Genomic DNA, 16,529 nt, shown 5'->3' with positions numbered 1-16,529 from the left:
AGATAACAAAAAACGGATCTAGCTGAACACTGTGAGCAGGACGCACCCCACTAGCTTATAGGTTTAGCTGAACACTGTGAGGTGGACGCACCCCACTAACTTGTAGGTTTAGCTGAACACTGTGAGCAGGACGCACCCCACTAACTTGTAGGTTTAGCAGAACACTGTGAGCAGGACGCACTGCACTAACTCTAAATAGTCTAGCTGCCTGACTGTGGTACTAATAGGATCAAAAGAACACAAGCAATTTTCTTCAGGTAGCTGTATTTACTGTAACAAGACAAGCCTGCCTGTCAGTAAGAAGATAACAGAAACGGATCTAGCTGAACACTGTGAGCAGGACGCACCCCACTAGCTTGTAGGTTTAGCTGAACACTGTGAGGTGGACGCACTGCACTAAATGTAAATAGTCTAGCTGCCTGACTGTGGTACTAATAGGATCAAAAGAACACCAGTAATTTTCTTCAGGTAGCTGTATTTACTGTAACAAGACAAGCCTGCCTGTCAGTAAGAAGATAACAGAAACGGATCTAGCTGAACACTGTGAGCAGGACGCACCCCACTAGCTTGTAGGTTTAGCTGAACACTGTGAGGTGGACGCACTGCACTAAATGTAAATAGTCTAGCTGCCTGACTGTGGTACTAATAGGATCAAAAGAACACCAGTAATTTTCTTCAGGTAGCTGTATTTACTGTAACAAGACAAGCCTGCCTGTCAGTAAGAAGATAACAGAAACGGATCTAGCTGAACACTGTGAGCAGGACGCACTGCACTAAATGTAAATAGTCTAGCTGCCTGACTGTGGTACTAATAGGATCAAAAGAACACCAGTAATTTTCTTCAAAATACTGTAACAAGACAAGCCTGCCTGTCAGTAAGAAGATAACAGGAACGGATCTAGCTGAACACTGTGAGCAGGACGCACTGCACTAAATGTAAATAGTCTAGAAGATAACAGGAATGGATCTAGCTAAACTGAATACAGTGTATATATATATATATATATATATATACATGCAACACCTGGGATGCATATATATAGACAATACACTTTAAGTGCAGCTAACTGACTGACTGTCCTGCCTAATCTAGCTAACTCAAATCAAATGTCACTGTCTGTCTCTCTCTCTCTCTCTCTCAATGAACGCCGGAACACACACTACACAGGGCCGCCGTGCAGGCGGCCTTATATAGTGTGGGGCGTGTACTAAATCCCCTGAGCCATAATTGGCCAAAGCCTCCTTGGCTTTGGCCAATTACGGCTCTCTGTTAACGCGGCGCTGTGATTGGCCAAGCATGCGGGTCATAGTGCATGCTTGGCCAATCATCAGCCAGCAATGCACTGCGATGCCGCAGTGCATTATGGGCCGTGACGCGCCACACGAATTTGGCGCGAACGGCCCATAAAGTTCGGAATTCGGCGAACGACCGAACAACCAATGTTCGAGTCGAACATGGGTTCGACTCGAACACGAAGCTCATCCCTATTGCAGAGTATGGCTGAGCATGACTGAGTATGGCAGGGTATCACAGAGTATTGCAGAGTATGGCTGGGTGCGGCAGAGTATTGCGGGGTATTGCAGAGTACTGCGGGGTATTGCAGGGTATTGCACAGTATTGAGGGGTATTGCAGAGTACTGCGGGGTATTGCAGAGTACTGCGGGGTATTGTAGAGTATTGCAGTGTACTGCGGGGTATTGCACAGTATTGCGAGGTATTGCAGAGTAGTGAGGGATGGCTGAGCATGGATGGATGGATGGCTGGATGTCACTGTGCAGCGCTGTGGGCACTACACATCCAGCCCACAGCGCTGCAGCCATCCATCCATCTCCCTCTCCATTCACAGTGTACCGATCGGTACACAGGAGGGGAGGAGAGGAACCGGCGTCATCAGATGACGCCGGTTTGTCTACATGTGATCGCTCCGTCATTTGACGGAGCGATCACATGGTAAACGGCCGCGATCAGCGGGCATTTACCGGGATCCGTGATGCGCCGAGTCCGGTCACGGATGTGTTCGGGTGCGTGCTCCAGGGGGCGCGCGAGAGGGGAATTCTGGGAGGACGTCATATGACGTCCTCCCAGAGTTAAGCAACCGCCCTGCAGCCGTCATTCGGCTATGGGCCGGTTGTTAAGTGGTTAGACACATGATTGCCGTGCAATGCACACAATAGTACAGCAATTAGAGGATTAACCCAGGTGTGAGGAGGTGACACTGTGCTTGGTGATCTCTGAGTTCTCTCATGTTGTTCAGGTAGATCTTCACCTCTTTAAGGTTGCCTACCCCTACATTAGGGTGTGCACGCCAAAGCTCAAACACACATGCCTTTCTCTGTAGCCTCAGCTGCACAGGATAGTGAATGAATGGGACGTGCTCTGTGCTGAGCTGCTTCCTGTCTTCCCGTTCATTCACAAACTGAAACATAGCAAACACAGTTTACTATGCATCAGTCATGAATGAACACAGTGAGTGAGTGTGTTTACTGTGTTCATTTAGAAAAGCAAGGTGCTGGTAAATGACATATTTACTAGCCCCTACCCCCACTCTCCATCCTGAAACATCCCCCGCAGCAGCTGGGGAAAGAGGAAGCCCAGGCAGTAGAGGGAATCGTTACCACACGTAGTGATTAGGTGTGCCCAGGCACACCTGGCATACCCTCTGCACACGCCTATGTTTACAATATATAATGGCTTTAATATTGCATGTTAACAGGCCCTTAACTGCAAATTGTTTGTTGGTACTTGAAGTAAACATATTGTACGCTTTTCCTATCTCCTTATCATTTGTTGGGTACATTTGCAACAGCTTTCACAGTTCACAAAACCTCCTTTCATTGTTAGCCATTGTGTTGTATTTATTTATTTATTTAATACAGGTACTTATATATAGCACCATCAATTTACACAGCGCTTTGCATATTTATTATACATTCACATTAGTCCCTGCTCTCAAGGAGCTTACAGTCTAAAGGTCTCTATCTCACATTCCCACATACACATACACATACTAGGGCCAATTTAGACATGATCCAATTCACCTACCAGCATGTTTTTGAAACGTGGGAGGACACTGGAGTAGCCGGGGGAAACCCACACAGGTACAGGCACATACAAACTCCAGGCAGGTAATGTCAAGGTTGGGATTCAAACCAAAGAACTTAGTGGTGCCAGGCAGAAGTGCTAACCACTTAACTTTTAATGGTAGATTTGGTGATAAAAATTAAGGATAGTCTGTCTGGTAGGATAGGTCCCAGTATCTCATCTCTTTTCAAAATGCTTGATTGTTTCTTTACTATACTGTATGTTGTATCTTAGATATATGAGAATTATAAATGACCTCCTGCAGTCTTTTCTATAGTCTTCTGTATAGACTCTTAGGTACATGTAGGTATTAGGTATAGCCATTTCTTCAAATAGGAACTGTGCAATAATATGTAGCTATTTGCATTGTTTTCCTGTGTGGGCGAGTCAGTTGCCATTTAAGTAAAATAATTGACACCTATCCAGACTTCCTGACACCAAGGATGGGGTTATGTATGTTGTAACTTAAACAGGGTGGTTCAACTATTTTCACACTTCACATCCTGTTCTTGTATTATCAACATCTCCTCATTCCATGGTGATGGTACTGAGGTGTCTGTACTACCAATGGGTAAAATTGCTGGGGTATCTTCCTGACACTCTTTGAAACTGAAGAAGTGGCTTGGAAAAAGTAGCTTAACAAAATGGGCACAATACAATAAACATTCCCCAGTAACCTATTAGTTGAAATTCTTACCACAGTACTTACAGTTTACAAATGTCAATGCTGCTGGCTCCTGTTCTCTCAGCGCTGCTTCCCTGAATTTCCAGGCTTTACTCAGTCTCTTGGGTATTAGTGAATTATCGGGGAGAAGCAGAATACTGCCCTGCCATCCTAAGCCACGTGACTGAGTTGCAGGGGAGTGCCTTGACACCCAAGGTTATGGTGATGTGTGTTTCTATTTATGCAACCAGTGCAGAGAGAGACAGCTATAGTTCCTGCATGCAAGTGTCCTCTATTATACACTGCAAGAGGAAGGTGCCATCCTGAAAACAGGAAACCTGGGGCAGCAGTCCTGGCACCAACTTCAATTAGAAACATAGGCAAGGAGTAAAAGATAGCAGCTGAAAGAGCTTAAAAACAAAGGGTTTAATATCACTTTAAGTGGCACACTGCATTTTAGGAAACACTGGCCCAGATTCATCTTAAAGTGGTTATAAAGCTGGATTCCCCCAGTACCCCACCCCCTTCCTTATATTTACCTAAGCCCAATCCTGATCCAGCAATGTGCGTGAGAGCAGCGGCTCTCACCGCTCTCCCTCTTCTCACTGGGCAGACAGCGGGAGCCATTTGCCCCCACTGCTGTCAATCAAATGCTGTGATGAGGGAGCAGGGGGTGGGCCAAGTCACCTGGTCTGTGTCAATGGATGCAGACAGGGTGGCTCAGGAGTGAACCCACATGAGTGCCCTTATAGACAGCAGGGGAATTTGCCAAAGTGGAGGAGCCTGGCGTGCCGGTGGGGTACCCTAGAAAAAGAGGATCAGGGCTGCATTGCACAGAGCAGGTAAATATGACATATTTATTAATGAGAAAAAAAAATGATGGTTTAATGTTACTTACTTTATTATAAATTTTAGCACTTGGATTCGTCTGTTAGTGCTTTGTCAGGATCTATCAATCCGCATGTTAAAAATTTCTCCTGCTAAACAAATTTTGCTTCAGGCAAATACTTTCTATTTACTTAATACTTTATTTTTCTTATTTATATACTGCTAGCACTTATTAAACAGTGCAATCATCTGTCTTGTCCTAAAGGAGCTTGTAATCTAATACTTCCAATTAACATTCCAAAATATGTGTGCATTGTGGGAGGAAATCACAGAAAAGCCATACAAATATAGCAAGAACATACGAACAACACTGATAAATATCCTCATTAAAAATTGATTTAAAGACACCACTACATAGTTATGGTGCTAGCCACTAGGAATATTCAGGTTTGCTGCTCCCAAAGGTTTATAGCAAATCCTTTAGGTCTGAGGTTCACAATACCAGTGAATTTATGGGGAATTTGCCAGCCCAAATTTTAGGACACACAATGTACTGGCAGACCTCAACTGTGGTCAGCAGGGTTAGATTTGCAAACAATAGGGGCTTTGTTATAGACAAGCCACCTCACTATAAAGGGTTGGGTCCTAGCAGCAATTTGTCATTGTGTGTTGGAACTGTTTTTAAGGAAATTAAGGGTGTGAGAAGGCAGAGTAGAATTGTGCTATTCTGCGCTATATTATGTAAATTATTGTTTAGGTACAGGTGGGCAGGCCTAAATTGGGAGGCAGAAGAGCAATATGTGGAGGTAGTAGAGGGGGTATAGGTTCTGTAAGAAAAAGCTGCACCATCTAGAGGGAATATCAACTTTTTCTTTCACAAAATAGCCATGCTATATAGTCACAGTATGCTGTAGCAGTAGCTGAGTGGCTTAAAAGCCTTTTTCTTCCTTGTGTCAGATGCAGAGCAGCTAGTGTCTACCAGTACTGCTAATCCACCCTATTCCTTCTCGTCTCGTGCCAATTCCACCACAGCCCTGTAAACTTGCTATAGGGAGTCAATAGAATTATTTGATCATATGGTTTGTGACTTTTGTCAGGAGAATGCATGATGCACAAGCACTTCTCTTTTCTAATATTGTAGAAGACAACAAAATCAGAAAAAGAGAAGAGAGTTCAGCCACACAGCTGTCTGGGAACATGAGGCAGTGAGCAGCAAGAGGTAGTGATTTTCCAACTAGCGATAACTGCTTGGCACTCATAGGTCAAGCAGTTAAGAGGGTCATGGGGCCAGGATAAGCAACACTGTCTCTAAACCACTTAAATGTCCAGCATTTTTTTTTATTAAATTCTTTATTTAGAAAAAAATAACAGTACAACATTAGTAGACGTACCACAAAGTACATAGAGCAGCAATTAAACATATTATATACATGCCCAGTGTCTTAATGCCAACTTGACAAGACTGCTGGCAGTGTTGCCCCTCATATTCCAGCTGGTGGAATCATCCCCCTTCTGCTAGCCTATGGCCTGTGCTACATCACAGTAGCAAGTCACTTGTGACACATAGAACAAATTGTATCTGTGGCGCTGTCACACTGTCAGCAGCAGGGAACACATGACCATGAACACTTGGTCAAGTAGGCATGAGAAGCCTACATATATTTCACTGCAGACTGAGTGAATCTTGTGGCAGCTGGGATAGATGCAGGACAGGGCGGATCACTGGAGCTAGTGCTGTCGTCACATGTGGTGACAGATGGTGACCGCATGGTCATCTGTACCCCTCCTCACTGATATCATCCTCTGGTTCCTTAAAGTGGATGTAAACCCTCACATACAGTGGGGCAAAAAGTATTTAGTCAGCCACCAATTGTGCAAGTTCTCCCACTTAAAAAGATGAGAGGCCTGTAATTGTCATCATAGGTATACCTCAACTATGAGAAAATCCAGAAAATCACATTGTCTGATTTTTGAAAGAATTTATTTGCACATTATGGTGTAAAATAAGTATTTGGTCAATATCAAAAGTTCATCTCAATACTTTGTTATATATTCTTTGTTGGCAATGACAGAGGTCAAACGTTTTCTGTAAGTCTTCACAAGGTTGTCACACACGGTTGCTGGTATATTGGCCCATTCCTCCATGCAGATCTCCTCTAGAGCAGTGATGTTTTGGGGCTGTCGCTGGGCAACACTGACTTTCAACTCCCTCCAAAGTTTTTCTATGGGGTTGAGATCTGGAGACTGGCTATGCCACTTCAGGACCTTGAAATACTTCTTACGAAGCCACTCCTTCGTTGTCCGGGCAGTGTGTTTGGGATCATTGTCATGCTGAAAGACCCAGCCACGTTTCATCTTCAATGCCCTTGCTGATGGGAAGAGGTTTGCACTCAGAATCTCACGATACATGGCCCCATTCATTATTTCATGTACACGGATCAGTCGTCCTGTTCCCTTTGCAGAGAAACAGCCCCAAAGCATGATGTTGCCACCCCCATGCTTCACAGTAGGTATGGTGTTATTTGGTAGCATTCTCTCTCCTCCAAACACGACGTGTTGTGTTTCTACCAAACAGTTCTACTTTGGTTTCATCTGACCATATGACATTCTCACAATTCTCTTCTGGATCATCCAAATGCTCTCTAGCAAACCTCAGACGGGCCCGGACATGTACTGGCTTAAGCAGGGGGACATGTCTGGCACTGCAGGATCTGAGTCCCTGGCGGCATAGTGTGTTACTGATGGTAGCCTTTGTTACATTGGTCCCAGCTCTCTGCAGGTCATTCACTAGGTCCCCCCGTGTGGTTCTGGGATTTTTGCTCACCGTTCTTGTGATCATTTTGATCCCACGGGGTGAGATCTTGCATGGAGCCCTAGATCGAGGGAGATTATCAGTGGTCTTGTAAGTCTTCCATTTTCTAATTATTGCTCCCACAGTTGATTTCTTCACACCTAGCTGCTTGCCTATTGCAGATTCAGTCTTCCCAGCCTAGTGCAGGTCTACAATTTTGTTTCTGGTGTCCTTCGACAGCTCTTTGGTCTTCACCATAGTGGAGTTTGGAGTGTGACTGTTTGAGGTTGTGAACGGGTGTCTTTTATACTGATAACAAGTTCAAACAGGTGCCATTAATACAGGTAATGAGTGGAGGACAAAAGGAGCCTTTTAAAGAAGAAGATACAGGTCTGTGAGAGCCAGAAATCTTGCTTGTTTGTAGGTGACCAAATACTTATTTTCCACCATAATTTGCAAATAAATTCTTTCAAAAATCAGACAGACAATGTGATTGTCTGGATTTGTTTCCACATTTTGTCTCTCATAGTTGAGGTATACCTATGATGACAATTACAGGCCTCTCTCATCTTTTTAAATGGGAGAACTTGCACAATTGGTGGTTGACTAAATACTTTTTTGCCCCACTGTGTACCCAGTGAATTGAACAGCCTCAGATGATACACAGACATGAAACAAATCTCCCTAAACAAGTTTTACATGTATATCTTCTGTCTTCAGCTTTATATATTCTTTAGAAAGTTTAGATTGTGTTAGAGATTTTCTCTTCCTGTTCAGCACTGGAAGTGAAGTCTGGGCACAAAGCCAAGACAGCTGATTGGAGGAAAGTCACACCCCCTATTCCACATAGGCAGAGACTCTCAGAGCTGTTCTGTGAATAGTTTAGCTTTCTGTTAATTAAGGATGAGCTCCAGTGTGTTCGCACAGCCCACGTGCAGAGCCCACCAGGAAGTCAGCACTGCGCTGATCATGGGCAGTAAGACAACTTCCTGGCGGGCTCTGCACGTGGGCTGTGTAAACACGCCGGAGCTCATTCTTACTGTTAATCTATTTATAGCAACCTCCCCGACACAAATTTCAGGCTGGTTTTATCACACTTGATGGAGAACTTGTCAGAAGTTATCATGCTGATAATAGAAGAACGGAGCAGGCGAAAGCCACGGGACCTAGTAGTCTGAAGAGAGATAAGAAAACCCTGCAGATATATGTGCCCAGCTCAAATTTCATGAATCTGGTTTACATCCACTTTAAGAACAACATGTCACACAAAATACCCCAGAGCATAGGTAATGTCCAGGCCAAATGCTGCCATACTGGACCAGAGTTGCTGGCAGCTCTCCCAGCCTTTATTGAAAGGGGGCCGACCCTCCATCATCTGTAGCCAAACAAGGTTGTGTGTGACAATAGCACTATTCTGCTGTCCAACCAAATGTAGACTAACACATGTTTCTTGCCTGGCAGTGATGCAGCATTTCATCACAAAATACCCTGGCTTCCAAAAGGTATTTTTTTTAGGATAACAGGATTTGTAGACAATTTAGATGGTTATATCCACCCCTGGCTTGTCTGGAAGAAGTGCAGAGCCAGCATCAGCTGCCTGCCAACCATCTCATTTGTGGCATCCCTAGCTGCTGGTACTCTATGCTAGCCATGCTGCAGAAGCTGCATCAGAAGCAATGTGCCATCAATGAGTACTTCTGCAGTTATGGCATGAAGACAGGCTCTGGGGAATTGGGGATCTTTTCATTGCAACCATGGCTCATCATTCAAAATTGATCTATCATTTTTGGCATATTTTAGAATAGCAGCCACAATGGTCCTGATATTGCAAGACCTTTGTGATGCAATCACTCTTGTGTTCCTTTTGGACCCCACACTACTTGACCTATTTGAACGTACATTAGAGGTACAGCAGCAGGGGGAAGCTTCTGTCCCAGGGCTAACAGTCCTCAGTGACACCAAGGATTTCTGATGCTTTGCTACAGGCAATTTGTGGCGGATAGGATCTTTTACACAATAATGCTTGCAAAGGACCTCAAATTTTGGTGATAAGAGAGAAAAACAACTAACAGGCAAATAGCCTTTGAGATCCCCAATAAAAGGGCAAAAATGATCCCTGACACCATCCCTTAGGGAGTGAAAAATGCTAAATGTTTGAGGAGGTGCTGCATAAAAAGCCTCCTAAATGCATTTTTGAGGGTGGCAAAATCCCTTCTACAGAGCAATGTGCCTCTTTAGGCCAGCAGTGGTACCATCTGCATCAAACGCTGCTTTTAAAAACTTTTTCAAGCCATAGCAGCAAGGCCCAGCTGCAAGTAACAGTCTCAGGCAATGCCTCAGCCACGTGATTGCTGACTACACTGATTCCATTTTTGCAAAGCGAGGACCCCCATTGACTGCTGAGTGTCCAAACTGGACGACTGACTGGACCTTGCACAGTAAGCGCTGGAGCTTCTGGATTGCCCTTTAGCAAGTGTGCTATGCAAGAGGGCCTTCAGCACACAGCTAACAGTGTGGACTGGTTCAAATTTATTAAAAACTGATAATAAAAACTCCAGCTGCTGATGCTATGGACTAAAGTTTAAAATGTCGGGACAGGGGCGTGACCGGATGTTGAGGTGAGGGAAGGTGCTGCGGTCGGACCTATGCCCGACGCGGAAGCATAGCGTTGACCAAGAGACGCTGAAAACGCCCGGAGCACCTGTAAGGTGATACCGCTGTGTCGAGCCGGTCCCAGTGCCTGAAAGAAGCAGAGCCTGTACGCTCGCCCAAAGCTCTCCAGGGAAAGGTATCAGCGGCGCTCATCCCAGTGGGAGAGGGAGGCGCATATACACGGGATCAAGCGGTACTCAGAGGGATCTGCAGGGGAACACAGGGCGGACGTAAGAAGCACCAGTCTCAGTACTAGAGGGGTGAGTAAATTGTATACTCACCCGAAGAGCGCTGCACATTGAAGCTCTCCCGAGCAGGGTAATCACAGCCGCTATCCCAGTGAGAGAGGGAGGCGCGCAGTTCCGGGATAGAGCGGTGGCAAGTAACCCTGGTTTAATCAGTCAGGGTGGTGGGACCACGCTATTATGACCAGGAAGAAGGGGACGGAGGAAGCGGCAGCACAGGATGGGATAGGGGCCCCTGCACAGCGCGGCACTAAAGAGAAAGCAAATCAAGTGTCTGCTAAACTGGAACATTTTGCACATACACCAAATCAGACACCTAAAAAGACCAGCAGTATAGGGGGAGCGCTGCACCAAGCCGGCCACCCTGGGAGGAGAAGCCAGCCCCCCGATATAGGGGCCGTGGCAGCTACATCATCAGCGGTTCCGGTAGTAAGTGGGGTCTTGGATGGGGAATCTGCTCTAGGTGCGGAATCAGTGGTAGGAGGTGGTGTGTCAGCATCAGCATATGAGAAAGAGCCATCTCTGAAAGATATCCTTCTGGCAGTCAACAACTGTAAGTTATCAATTACTGATTTATCTGAACAATTTAAAAGTATTAGAGATGAATTACTTGCTGTTAAAAACGAAGTGCAAGCGGTCTGTACCCGGACAACGGCTCTTGAGGAAAGGCTCAGCCAGGTGGAGGATGATGTATACCCAATAAGACAAGAAGTATCACTTGAAAAACCACTTAAATGTATGTATGCAGAAAATAGACAGTATGGAAAACAGGCTGCGTAGAGAAAATGTAAGGGTACTGGGCCTCCCTGAGGGGTGTGAGGGAAATAATCCTATAAAGTTTATGGAAGACTGGCTGAAGGAGAAATTTGGCAAAGATTCATTCTCAGATATCTTTTCTATTGAACGTGCACTTAGAGTCGCCTCCAGGACCCCATCTCCGGGGGGGCATCCTAGACCCCTTATTTTTAAACTTTTATGTTTCAGGGACAAAGTTACCATTCTTCAGAAAGCAAGAGAGATAAAGAATATCCAGCATAATGGAGCAAGGATTTCAATATATTCAGACTTCTCCCCTGAGCTGCAGAGACAAAGAGCTAAATTTGCAGAGTGTAAACGGAAGCTTCAACAGTTAAGAATTAACTATGCGTTACTGTATGCTGCACGTTTACGTATATCAGCGCTGGGGGAGGTCAGGTTTTTAAACACCTCTATAGAAGTTTCAGCCTGGTTAGAGAAGAATGAAGGAAGATTAAAGCGGGGAGAAGAAACCTGAGAAATCCAGGATTTTTTCATTTTAGGGCCCGTGACACTTAAAAGGATGGGGAGGGGGAGGAAGGAAGGGGAGAGGAGAGAAGAACTTTTTATTCTTTAAAATTAATTAATTTTTTTTAAATTTTTTTTTTCTTCTCTCTCTTCTTTCCTCTCCTTTTTAGGATTTTTGTTGGGATATATATTTGTGTGAACAAGGGGGCAGGGAAGGGGGGGACCATACAATTATATAGTTATATGCACATTGTTATTATTGGGGATAGTTCCCCTCTTACTGGGTTTAGGTCGCACGGTTTTCTCACCTTAGGAGGTTATGACGGTCACAATAGAAGCTCAGGGGTTGGGCCCAAAATTGAGTAAAGGGGTAACGTATAGATGGAGGGAAGGGAGGGCTGGGGTGGTATGGGGGGCGGGGAGGTGGGTGGAAGGGGGGTTTGGATACGTGGGTGCACAAGGAGGGAAGAGTGGTGGGAAGACTGGATATGAGAGGTTTTATGTTTGTTCAGTTGGAAATAGTAAATAGATTTGAAGCGGAAAGGATAATATATTTTTGTCACAAAAGTGGGTGGTTTAGTTTAGAAGGTGCCCAGAGAGGTATAAGGGTACAGGGTTTGAAATGACGGGTGCCGAAAGTGATTGTAATAAATCCCCAGACTTAATAAAACGGGTTAAAATATGCTCATGGAATGTAAGGGGGGTAAAAGATAGTTCTAAAAGACAGGCAATTTTCTCGGCAGCTAACAAGGGGAGCATTAAAATACTCTGTCTGCAGGAGATGCACCTGGTAAAGGATACAACTAAGGTTTTAGATCATAAGCTTTACCGGACGCAGTATCATTCCACCTACTCTTCTTATTCAAGAGGGGTGAGTGTATTGAGAAGTTCGGGCTTGGTCTTCTCCTGCAGCCAGAGTAAGGTGGATGAAAATGGACGGTATATTTTTCTCTCTTGTTTAATCGAAAATAAAAGATATGTACTAGCTAATGTTTATATCCCTCCCCCGTTTAGTATGGAAATACCGGACGAATTAATTAGATTTATGACGGATGTCCCGGGGACTCCGGTCATAGTGATTGGCGATTTTAATATGACCATGAACAATGATATAGATAGGTTCCCACCAAAAATTAGCAGCAGTGGAGCTCCTAAGAGTCCTCTCTCACAATATTGCTACGAGATTGGGTTGGTGGATATCTGGAGGAGGAGGCACCTGAGGTGAGGCAATATTCATGCCACTCCAGGACACATGCCAACTTATCTAGAATCGATCTTGTACTGCGAAATGAGGAGGCACTGAATGTAGTGGAGGAGATAGTGTACGAGCCAAGAGGGATTTCGGACCATGCGCCAGTAGTCACTGTTATAAAGGCGGGAAGTATTATAGTAGAGGTGACTGGAAAATAAATCCCTTTTGGCTTGAGATTGTTGATGATACAGAGACAATGATGGACGGGTTGACGGAGTTTATTAATCTAAATCTAGGATCGGCTCCATTAGGGGTAGTATGGGATTCCCTGAAGGCCTTTCTCAGGGGAGTCCTAATTCAGAAAATCTATGCCAAAAAACAATCACAGGCTAAAGGGCTAGAAGCTAAAGAGAGAGTAAGAAGGGCAGAAGTGAAGTACGTGGAGATACCAACCCTAGCCAGTTATGAAACCTGGGTGGGGAGGCAAGATGAGTATAGTAGATTGCTCTTAGAGAAGATGGAAAAGAATAGATTATTTCAGAGACAGAGTTTTTTTGGAGAAGGTGAGCGAGTTGGGAAAACCCTGTCTCTGATTATTAAGGCAAACGGCCCCTCGAGAATCGTACTAGTAATTGAGGGGAGGGAAGGATTAATTAAAAAAAGCCACTCCTGAAATACTAGGGGAATTTAGAAAGTATTTTAAGAAGTTATACAGTACGTTGCAATCAAACGTGGAGGGGGAAATGTGGAATTTCGTTGAGAAACTGAAAATAACTCCATTATCAAAAGAAGATCGGGAAATGCTAGATGTGTAGTGTAGTAGGAGATATGGCAAACCAGAAAGCACCGGGCCCTGATGGTTTACCCATAGAAATATTTAAAAAATATGGGGAGGTTTTACTTCCTCTACTCTTGGAAGTGTTTAACGGAGCTAGGGAGGACAGGAAATTACCAGTTTCTATGACAGAAGCAATTATAATAATCTTGCTGAAAGAAGGGAAAAATCCGTTACATGTGACCTCATACAGGCCTATTTCGTTATTATGTTCGGACGTGAAGATTTTGGCAAAAGCGTTGGCTACAAGGCTGAATAAAATAATTTCTAAAATACATACAGACCAAACCGGGTTTATCCCGGATAGATCTACAAGCACGAACATAAGACGAGTGTATTTAAATATGCAACTACCCATAGAAAACAGTGGTAAGAGAGCTGTCCTCTCATTAGATGCAGCCAAAGCATTCGATTGTTTGGAATGGCACTATATGTGGAAGGTGCTGGCCGAATTTCAGTTTGCCCCTAGCTTTGTCCACTGGCTGAGCCTATTATATGACAGCCTGAGGGCCAAGGTTAAAGTCAATGGTCAGTGCTCAGAGTGGTTCCATCTGAGCAGGGGAACGAGGCAGGGGTGCCCCTTGTCGCCCCTACTCTTTGCCCTGGCAATGGAGCCCCTGGCTATCACATTGAGGATGGCGCAGGGGTTACAGGGGTTTAAAAAGAAAGAGAGGGGAGGAGAAAGTCGCTATGTATGCGGATGATATTCTGTTGTTCATGGGGGACACACAGGACTCCTTGAAGACAGCTATGGGGATAGTGGAGGAATTCAGCCTTTTCTCTGGGTTATCAATTAATTGGGAAAAATCAGTAGTTTTGCCAATAGACTCTCTCATTGAACCACTCCCATACCAAATATCCCAAATTAAAGTAGTAAGTCAAATTAAATATCTGGGTATTAATATAACAAGAGATCCAGGACAATACATAACTGGAAATTTGGTTCCACTCATGAAAAAATTAAAAACAGAAATGTCGGGTATGGGGCCGTTTGCCTCTTTCGGTCGCCAGGAGCTGCAACCTAATCAAGATGGTCTGGCTGCCTCAAATTTTATATATATATTACATAATTCCCCAGTGTGGATTCCTAAGCACTGGTTTAAAAAAATGGACAGTGTGTTCAGAGAGTTAATCTGGAAAAATGGGGCGGCAAGGATCAGCTTGCAAACGTTGCGATGACCAGGAGTGAAGGGTGGCATGGGTGTGCCGGACCCACGATGCCATTTCCTAGCATCTCAAATGCAGCATGTGGGAGGCAGTAATAGGCCAGGGGACAAGGGAGCAGGCTATAATATTTTGCTGAATGATACCAGCCATGATACAATAGTAGAGGAGATGGAGGCAGACTCCTTTGGCACCAAATGTCCTACTACCCAGATGATGGTCAAAGCCTGGGTATATGTCAAAAAAACACTGGGCTATACTGGTTTCGCAGAGTTCTCCCCATTATGGGATAATAACCTAAGTAAACTTAATAAAAATGGGGTATATCGAAGAATGGGACCGCCAGGGCATCCATTGCTTGATACGGTTATATAAGGCAGGGAGGTTAAAATTATTCCAGGAGCTGGTGGAAGAATATGCGATTTCCAATAGATCGTTTTACAGGTACCTGCAAATTAGGCATGCCTTAGAGGCACAATTTGGCGGGAAAGAACCAGTGTGGTGTGAAATGATCTCTTTGAGAAAGTTGATAAATGCCAACTCTACGAAAGGTCTAATCTCTGATATCTATGGACGCTTGAATGCATTAGCTCAGGAGGGTATGGTGGAAAATAAAAATAGGATTAAATGGGGGGGAGATGTTGGGCCACTGTCTGATGGCCAATGGGAGTATTTTCTGTCTTTGGGGCCCAGGATCACCCTCTCCCCCTCACAGTTGGTTTCTCATTTTTATCTGTCATATAGGTCATATTATACACCACTGAAGTTGTTTAGGTTTGGTAAGAAGCCTGATGCGAAGTGTCAAAGATGTGGAGGGGAGAACGGAGATTTGATTCATATGTTCTGGCGATGCCCCAAGCTTTATAGATACTGGAAGGGGATTGTGGACAAGATAAACTTTGTGTTTGGGACATCGCTGAGTTTGGAGGCCAGGGCGTGCCTATTGAGCTTGATGGAGGAGGATAAAGAGATCTCAAAGGATATACAGACTGCAATGATTAGATGTTTATTCCAGGGTAAATAACTCATTGCTCGGTATTGGCAGAGAAAGGACCCACCGACGGTAGTAGAGTGGACGAAAGGAGCAAGGGAGGTGATAAGTAGAGAAAAATATATTTATAAGAAGAGGGGTAACTATAAGAAATTAGAAAAAATTTGGAAACTATGGTTGGTTCGGGATGAGGATGGAATGGAAGGTGGGTAGGATGAGAGTGGGATAGGAAGGAATGGTTGGTGGGTGAGTGTGGTAGGGAGTGTGTAGGGGGGTGGAGTGTTGGGGGGGGGGGGAGTAGGATGGGTGGGCGGAGGGGAATGGGGTAAATGGGAAGAAAGAAGAAATTTTCTAAAGATTACTGTTTACAGATGTCTTGTTTTGGTGTGTAAAGGATGTATTATAACGTATTGATAGATGATGACATCCTTCTTTTGTGTTTTTTTTGTTTTTTTTTTGTAATGAAAATTTTTCAAATAAAAAGATTTTAAAGAGTTAAAAGCTACTATATATGGTTTTTCTAAACACGCTAAGGTTTATTTCTGACTGACGTTATGTACCATTTGAAAATTATGAATGTACTCACGCCTGTTCATTTACTTTCCTGAACACTTTGTCAGATTTGTTATCCTGCATAAATCCAATAAAGCTGATTATCAAAAAAAATAAATAAAAGTTTAAAATGTCATCCTACAAAAAAAATTCTTCCTCATTACCAGTCCCTGACAGTGTAAAGACGCTGCACAACATTTCCCCAGCTCAACCTTGGTGGCAAAATGTATCATTTTTGGTGTGCAGTACCACCTGCATTATGTCTCAAAA

Source organism: Aquarana catesbeiana, linkage group LG01, assembly GCF_042186555.1.
Source record: "Aquarana catesbeiana isolate 2022-GZ linkage group LG01, ASM4218655v1, whole genome shotgun sequence".
In the NCBI taxonomy this organism is placed as follows: domain Eukaryota; kingdom Metazoa; phylum Chordata; class Amphibia; order Anura; family Ranidae; genus Aquarana; species Aquarana catesbeiana.
Note: the sequence above shows the minus strand (reverse complement) of the source record.